Source organism: Phoca vitulina, unplaced genomic scaffold (genome assembly GCF_004348235.1).
Source record: "Phoca vitulina isolate PV1807 unplaced genomic scaffold, GSC_HSeal_1.0 scaffold30, whole genome shotgun sequence".
NCBI classification, from domain to species: domain Eukaryota; kingdom Metazoa; phylum Chordata; class Mammalia; order Carnivora; family Phocidae; genus Phoca; species Phoca vitulina.
The window spans coordinates 9313822-9322385 of NW_022589733.1; the positions used below are offsets into that span (position 1 = coordinate 9313822).

At 51.0% G+C, this 8564-nt stretch overlaps 1 pseudogene; it reads left to right on the forward strand.

Moving 5' to 3' along the window:
• The first annotated feature begins 1905 nt into the window (after nucleotides 1-1905).
• On the forward strand, nucleotides 1906-2020 carry LOC116644776 (annotated as a pseudogene).
• The last annotated feature ends 6544 nt before the right edge of the window (nucleotides 2021-8564 follow it).

The following is an 8564-nucleotide window of genomic DNA, read 5'->3' on the forward strand; positions in this document are numbered from 1 at the left end:
TCCATATGGCAGGGTCACGGTTCATTTTTTACATTTTCATTTGTGAAAGCCACCCTCAGCCTTGGGCGAGTTAGGGTTTGTGTGTGAACTAGCAAATGCTCCATGCCCCCCTCTTCTCCCGGGTGTGCCTTGGGGTCCAGGTGGTCTAAGACCATCCTCTGCTCTGATTCCAGGATTAATTAGTTTGCCATTCTGTTGAAATCCCACTGGAGATGAAAACAGACCTAGAAAAACATAGCTTTTTTAAAAAGGAACATCATAGGTATCTCAGCTGGAATGTGAGGAAGGGCAAACCTCAGTGCTTCTCCCTCTGTAGGTGCCCCACTGAGGTGCCTGCATGGCCCTGTGCACTCCCCTCTTCCAGAAGACTTCTAATAGAGCTCATTTTTCCCTTCTCTGGTGGTTGGTTCCTCTACTTGGACAACCCATCCTTCCCGATTCTCACTCATGAGGCCCACTGGCCAGGCAAGCTCATGGTTCACATTCTGAGTGCTGATGTACAGAATCCAGACCCCACTGGGCATCGGCACTGAGGGTGCCTGGTCCCTGAGCAGAGGTTGTCCCCCATCACTGGCTCTGTTTCTCCCACCACCAGTCCTGAAGCCCTATACTGAACTAGAGAGCAGATAAGGATGATTGTTTGTTCCTGAATGGGCCAAGCAAGCTGCAGGAAATCAGGCAGCAGCCAGCCATGCTGGTTACTGACTGTTCCTGAGGCCGGCTCTCCCAGGAGGATGTTAAGGTCCCAGAGTCTCCAAAGGTGCTTTTCTTTCTGGAGAGAAGTTTCTCTCTCATCACAGGGCATGGATACCCTTGCTGTCCTGTAGTTGTTAAAATAATTGTTAACTTTCCTTTTGGGAAAGCATTAATCTTTCCCAAAATAATAATGGGACCATCTACTGTTCATCAGTTGAAACCCATGATCCATCAAGGACATAGCCTGAGGGTTGGCAGGGGCTGCCTCTGCCTTCCTCCTGTCCCACCTGTTCCCCCTGGAACTCGCCTCCAGTTGCGCTTCACTAAGAGAGTCTCAGAAGATGAGCCCTGCAGGGGACTTGATTTAGCAAGTTGTACCCTGTTTATATGTGCTGATTTATCTTTTAAACAAGTCCCCACAATTCGCTTCAACAGTGCTTTACAAAAAGAGTACTCGGACTTTGCATAAAGTGCGACTTCATGTTCTGCTTTTAAATATTAGGTCTTCCTCACAGATGGACCTGTAACAGTGCCGCCAACGTGAGGAGGCTCGAGTTCAAATATGTATTTGCTCCCCAGCTCCCACTTGTTCTTCAGGCCCACCGTGAGAATTCATTGGGAATTTGCCTTTCCTTGCATCATGCCGTTCTGCTAGCTCCAAATAGAACCGCCTGTGAGCCCTGCATAGGGGTTTGGGCCCTCCACCCTTCCACCTTCCACCTATGGAGGAGACAAAAAAATCAGGAGAAAAGAAACCAGACCTTGAACTGCCCTGATGGAGCTGTGTGGAGTTGAGAGGAAAGCTGTCCCTGGTTGGCACCGAGGACTTGCCCAGAGAGAGCCATCGGTAGGAGCAGTAAGATAACTGGGTTCATACCAGAAGGGCCAGACTCCCAGAACAAATCCCAGGGCTGGTTCTGTGGTGACGCGTGGCCTGTTTGGTGTAGAGACGCAGGAGACCAAGGCTGTTTGCAAGGCCACAACATAACAGGTTCCCGTGTATCCATGGTTACAGCTTGTGCCCAGAAATTGTGGTCCTGTGACAGGTCATTAGGTAAAAGTCATCTTCCGCTCACCCATTCAGGGAGCTAAATCCTTTCCCTTGAGGTGGTCCGTGATCTTACGACTGCTTATGCAGAGACAGAGAGAGTGGCACTGGGAGTCTCATCTTCCAGGGATGAGATTCCAATCTTTCTAACAAAATCAAGGGCCTCAAAACCACCCTGAACGCTCTCTATCTCATTTGATCTCGGAAGCTAAGCAGGGTCGGGCCTGGTTAGTACTTGGATGGGAGACCGCCTGGGAATACCGGGTGCTGTAGGCTTTTTTCTTTGCCTTTTCTTTCCCCTTTGGCCTCCTTTCCTCTCCCTTTGCTGCCAGAGCCCGCCTACCCCCTTGCCCAAAAAGGCTTGGAGACTAACAGGGTTAGTGCCTACCTCAGAGTGGCTCATAATCAACCCACTGAGACACTCAAAGGGAAGTACTGACTCCATCAGTGTCCTTTTCAGAGGCCTTGCTTGAGACTGGATTTCAAGGATTCTGTTCCTTTTATTTATCTATTTATTTTTAAGTAAAACAGCTCTGGCCGCCTGACTTCAAAGGGAAAACGAGAGGAACTGGTGAGCTCTCTCAGAGGGGGTCCTTTGGTTTTATCACTTCTGAGCTGGACGGGCTCATCCAAGAGCAGGAAGTGCCCATCCACATTGGGGCCTGAAAGTAGGCCCCGCCCCCGCCCCTCTGGAACTGACCAGTCTCATTAGAGACTTCATGGCAGTATAGCAATTGTTGTTACTCTTTTGATGCAACATTTAAATAGGGTTTTGGTTACTTTACCTACAGTACTGTAGACTTTTCCCCCCACAGTATCCAGTATTTGCTGATTTACCCCCACCCCTCCCAGACTGAGGACTATTCACTCTGGACTCCCCCCCTGCCCCCCTCCCTGCTCTATTTGAGTAAACTCTTCTGGCCAAACCTTAATACTAAATCTAGCAATTATGTGCAGATGTGCCAACATTCTACTACCATAGATTGGATCTCCACAGTCCTTGTTTCTCCATTAGGCATCAGAACTTTTGTCTAGCTCATTAGGTAGTTTGCATCACTGCCAAATGTCCTCGTGCCGCTCGGGAAGTGACTCCAGCATGCCAGATGCCTGAATCAAACCCCAGGCTGGTGAGTTGCCCCAGGCCTGCCAAAGTGCTGGCAGGCCCCACACTGACTGGACTCTCATTCAGCATTAGTCTGCCACAGAGATTGGGCCCTGTGTCCAGCAAACTGGGAGAAAGTGTGCATGTTACAGTATTATTCAAAGTGCTCACTGTATATCCATAAAATAAGGCTCTTGTACCTGCAATTTGGAAATGTCAGGAAGAAGACAGCAACTCATTAAATAGGAATTGTGTAGCCCTCAAGAAAAATGAGGCTTTTGGGGGGTCCTGAATGTCCCCCTTTTCTTCATTCCAGGCTGAATTCAGAAGTTACCTGTGTCCAGCCCATCTTCTGACCTTTTTATAGTAAACTAGTATCCCTCACAGGGCAGGGAGAGAAGGGAAATACATCTGTCTTCCTGCCACTTGTTTCTAACTGGAAAGGTTGGTGGAAAGAAACTTAAAACCACTAACTAAAATGTTCTGAAAACGAAACTCAAATGATCTGCGCCTCTCCTCCCCTTGTTAGATGGCTGATGTGGCTGGCTAGAGTCCAGGGCCTGGCTGAACAAGGCCCAGGTGTCCGTGTGCCGGCCCAGGCTCAGCTCACCAGCTACAGAGTCCCTGCACGCGCTGGGCCCTGCTGGTTGCTGGGGATAGCCAGGGTAATCACGTTGCCCTCCCAAAATTGTTCACAAGTCTAAGAAAGCGGGCTTCCCCTCCCCCCCCCCGCCCCATTCCTGTATTTGTCATGATCACCTAAGTGGAAATACTGGTGGCTTGAAGTTGCTAACCCAGGAAGAGAGAAAAATTTTTTGTCCTAACCTTGATTTTTGAAATCACTTCTGTGTGCCTTCTGGGTATATAGCCCACAATGGATTGCTCAGCAAATGTTTGAACAAGCAGATTCTTTGCTTTTGCTTCCTGTGCCAGCCCCCTCCCCACATCCACGTGCCTGGATTCAGACTCCCCATTTCAGGTCAGGGGCTTTAATAGGCATTCAATCTGAAGGAAGATGGGGAGGGGAGTGTCTTTTGGGGTCAGATGACACAGCCGATGCTTCAAAGAAGGAAAGGTGCAGAGCTGCACAGTATGCAGGGAGATGTTGAGAGGAAGGGGGTAGAAATTTGATTTACTGTTAACAATAAAGGCCAGATCTTAAGGAAAAAGGGGTAGGGAGGGCTGGCCAAAACCCAGCATTGCACTGGCGTACTCTCCTCCTTGTTGCCTTTACCCTTGGGGTTTTGAGAATCTGTTTTTGGGGGATGGGAGAGTAAAAGAGTGCCTCAGGCAGTGGCTTCTATTTGAGCAGGGAGCAAGGAGCCACTGATCCCAGAGAGGACTTCTAGCAGAGAAACAGACATATCATGGCCCCTTCGGTGGTCCCAGCCTACCTGGCCTAGAGAGGCTCTCAGGTGGCATCCAAAGCTGCAGGGCCTACAGCTAAGGAAGGCCCCTTCATCTGGGCCAGATTTAGCAAGTAAAAATACAGGACATCCAGTTAAATTTAAATTTCCCAGGAACAATAAGTTCTTAGTTATAAGTATGTCCCAATTTTACTTGGCTGCCCTATCCAGGCTGGCCTCTGCTGGCTTTTGCTGCCTGGAGGCGTCCGGGTTTGGCCGAGGCTCCAGGAGCTCTCCAGCTAAATTGGATTACACTGATTTGTTGCACTGTTTGTGCTTCTGTGGGCAGCGGAAATGACAGTGAGATATGAAGTCACTTGAGAGAGGGCAGTAACTGGAATTCAGTTTCCAAGAGCCAGGCCGACTGGCTGCGTGGGATGATTGTGGGCCCCGGTTGACCCCAGCTGCTATCATCTACTGGGTATTTTTCCATCAGGAATTTCAAATGTGTATTTTATAAATAGAGAAGAAGGAGGCAAAATACAGCCTTTTCTCACTTGGTTAGTAACTTTTCTTAGAAACGCAGTGGGGAGAATTCTTTGCTTTACTCAGTTATTTCCTTGTGTCTTTGCTTTTCTGACGTTGTCACTGTGTGGTGTTTGTGGGGAGAAGGGGCAGGTGGGAGAGAGTCAGTGTATGTGTTCTGCATGTTCCTCTCTGTAAAGTAACTTCTGCATTTACTCTGTTTGGGGTGGTTCTTTCACCACCACCCCTGTCTGTAGCCAGTAAATTTCTGGAATGTTCTCCCAAAATGCCATGAGCGCCCTTTGTTCAGTCCTTCAGGGGAGCAGAAACCTCTCTTGGGCCGTCCTTCCTGGGAATGTTCTTAGCTGAGGCCCAGCCTGAGGCTCCTCACAAGGCAGCTGAAATGCCTCTTCCCAGCCTTTGGGGGTGACTGAGCCAGGCCCCTTCTCCACTCCTTGCAAGGAAGGCTACGGCCTGCCGGGTCCCTGGGTCTGCGAAGTCCCCATGGGTCTGTGTAAGTACAGGACTCCCGTCCCAACTCCGAAGTCTTGCTCTCCCTCACTGGCCTCCGAGTTCAGTCCCCTGGCCAGGGGTCTGAGGAAGGTCAGAGTCTGGCTGGAGGTGTAGTGGGGTGATGATAAGAGCCTTTGGTGATCAACCCAGCATGTGGCATGCATCCTGGAACTGGGAACTGCTAAAAGTCTGTGATCGTTTATTTGCGACTCTCAGTAGAAAGCATTTGAAATGGGGGCTGAGAGCCAGTTATTAGCCTTGGGGAAGGGGAGGCAGGATTGGGGGCTATGCTTTGGTCAGATGGTGGGAGAGAAGGGGCCTGGTCACAGGACAGGTGTTTCCTGCTCTCTTGGACAGTATCTGCCTGCATTTCTGACTGGGAGGGGCGTTTTCAGGGTCTGGGCTTGGGATTGGGTTTGGGGATATGCAAATGGCTGAGGAGGTAGGAGGTGTTCATCTCTCTCCACCAGGGGGGACCTTGTCCTGGTGAGAGGCTCTGGAGTGATTCCGCTCCAGCTGCATGGTGGCCTGAGTGTTCTGTCCCTGAAGGGGCTTCCCAGGACGGTTTCAGCCCACTCCCTTTGCATGGGGTCCCTCAGCTTGTTCTGGACCCTGGAGCTTATGGGAAGCCATTTCCTGATGAATCACCTGGGAATTTGGGCCTCATAAAGTGCCCTACACCCCCTTGCTGGGTTTAATGGTCTCTCCCAGGACCCTGCAGCACCTCCCAGAGCAGGTGCAAGTGAGCCTGTGGTTGGCGAGGGAAACTGTCGAGGAGGGTGGAGGCAGAAGGAGAGAAGACCCCTGGGGCAGAGTGTGGCCCTGTTGTGCGGGTCTCAGAGTTAGAGGCTCTACAGTGGAACCTTGTAAAATGCCACCCAGGTGGCAAGGAAAGGGGCCAGGGTCATTGGGCGCCCCAAGTGAGGACCCATCGTGGGTCTGTGGCTGAACCTTCGCGCTGATCAGCCTGACTGATAAACTGGCTTGTGTTTTCAGGAAAGTTAAACCAAACCATAGAGGGCACTTCAGTTCCTCCTATACGGATGTTTGGGATGTGGCCCTCTGGTGGCCAGCAGCTGACATTAGCACAAACTGCTCAAGAAGGATTTCCAGACTTCCCGGACACCTCCATCCGGAAAGGAGAGAACTCAGCGCCGGAGCAGGTGCTGAGAGGGCAGGGCGAGGACAGTAGGAGAACAGCCCCAAGGGCGAAGGCTTTCAGCGCGCAGAGCCCTGGGTGGACCGAGCCCTCAGCAGGGCATCTCCAAGAGCCAACCACAAACTCTGGAGCTGGGCCGGAAGTTGGGTTCAAGCCCCTTCTTCACCTCTGGGTGATGGAATGACTGAGGGCAAGTCGTTTGACTGCTCTAAACCAGTTTGCTCAGGTAGAAGGCAGGGATAGCGTTTATAGAAGTCACCTACCTACTGCCTATCACAGCGTGGGCCCTCCAGAAAAGTTAATGTTGGTCACCCTGCTCCCAGCCTCCTTTATTTATTTATTTTTAAGATTTTATTTATTTATTTGAGAGAGAGAATGAGAGCAGGAGAGTGCATGAGATGGGGGAGGGTCAGAGGGAGAAGCAGGCTCCCCGGCAGAGATGCGGGACTCCAGGATCATGACCTAAGCCGCCCAGGCGCCCCTCCCAGCCTCCTCTAGACGGGTCTCTGGGGCTCTAGGTATGTCCTCTTCCATTTGGCTTCTGTCCTTCCCAACAGGTTCTTCACATGGGTGCGGGGTAGATCAATTACCCCACCCCAGGGATGGCTTTTCACCCCCCCCCAAAAAAACAAAATTAGGTCACAATTGGTAGGCTAAAACTTTGCTATTAGGCAACAGACATTGACGTGTCAAGTTCAGCTTGTGATTCCTGTTGATTCAGTGACTGCTAAGTGGAAAATGTGGGAGCATCTACCCTGTGCCCCAGGCACACAGTGGTGAAATGAACCGAGGTCCCTGCCCTCAAGGAGGTTACATTTTCCTGGAGTTCTGAGACCCACAGCAAAGGTCCTTTTCCTGTAGCTTCCCTCAGCCATTCAGCACCCACCAGAGGCCTCGGGGCTAAGAGCTATGGGGTGATTCTTGAGACTGAGGCACAGTCCCTGCTTAAGCTCACAGTGTGGTTGGGGGAAGGAGATAAGCAGGTGCGTGTGCATGCACCCACAGACCCACCATAATAAAATAGGAAGCCTTAAGAAATGCTGTAAGACAAAGCCAGCTAAAGAAGATCCCAGGCAGGGTTTCCTGTGGCTGGGGGATGCGGGAGCCATCTGCAGGTGACCAGGGTTCAGACCCGCAGACATGGGGGGGCGGGTGTGGTGTGGGTGTGGCTGTCATGCTAACCCAGGACACAGTGAACCCCGGCTCCCCTCTTGGCCCAGCACCCACCAGCCGTGTCATGCAGCTGTTAACCTCTCCTACGACCTTGAAGCAGGAGAACAGCAGGACTCAGGTGAGTTAAGGGGCCCTGGAGCCAGGTGGAGACCTGCCAGGGGCCCTAGGCCTCCTGTTCAACCCTTCCTGGCCAAGCACCTTGTTCAAGAGGTGAGTATGTGGGACTGGGGGGCACCTGGGGGGAGGTGTGGTCCCCAGGCAGAGAGATGGGGGGGTGGTCTGATTTGGGGGCACACACTTGTTTGTACAAATCAATCATTTAAAGGCTGCTCGCTGGCCTTTGGGCAATGAATTCAGCACAAAAGCCCAGTGACCTGCTTTTGTAATCACATGTCGACCCAGGAGAAAAAGCTCTTTCAAAAACCTTTTACAACACAGAAGATAGTTTTTAAGAAACTGAATCAGCATTACCTTTATGAAGAAGAGCCACACTTTGTGCTGCACACAGCCTCGGTCAACACATCTTTCCTCGAGCTTCTAGCTCCGGCTCTGCCAGTCTCAGCCCTGGCTATGCGTTAAAATCACCCAGGGAGCTCTTAAAACTATTGAGATCCGAGGCTCTGTGCCCTGAGCATCTGCCTTAGTTGGTCTGGGGAGGGACTTACGCAGTGACTGAAGTTTTTTTTAGAAGCTCCCCAGATTATTTTCCTTGGGTCAAGAACCCTTGTTCTGGCTGAAAGGAGTGAGTAGTCAGCCTCTAGGCCTCTCTAAGTATGGAAGCCCCTTCCCCGCTTCTCAACACAGGTTTTCAATAAATCCTAGAATGTCTGAGATGCACTAAACAGGAAGATAAAAAATCTGACTGGTTAGGAAAAATATGCATTGCACCCGAGCCCACCAGCTTGCCCATCGTGTACCCACCAAGGTCAAGGGCAGCTGTCTAGCACAGTCTTTCATACTAGGTGGTTAACCAGTAAAATTAGCATCAGTTGAAGAGCCTCA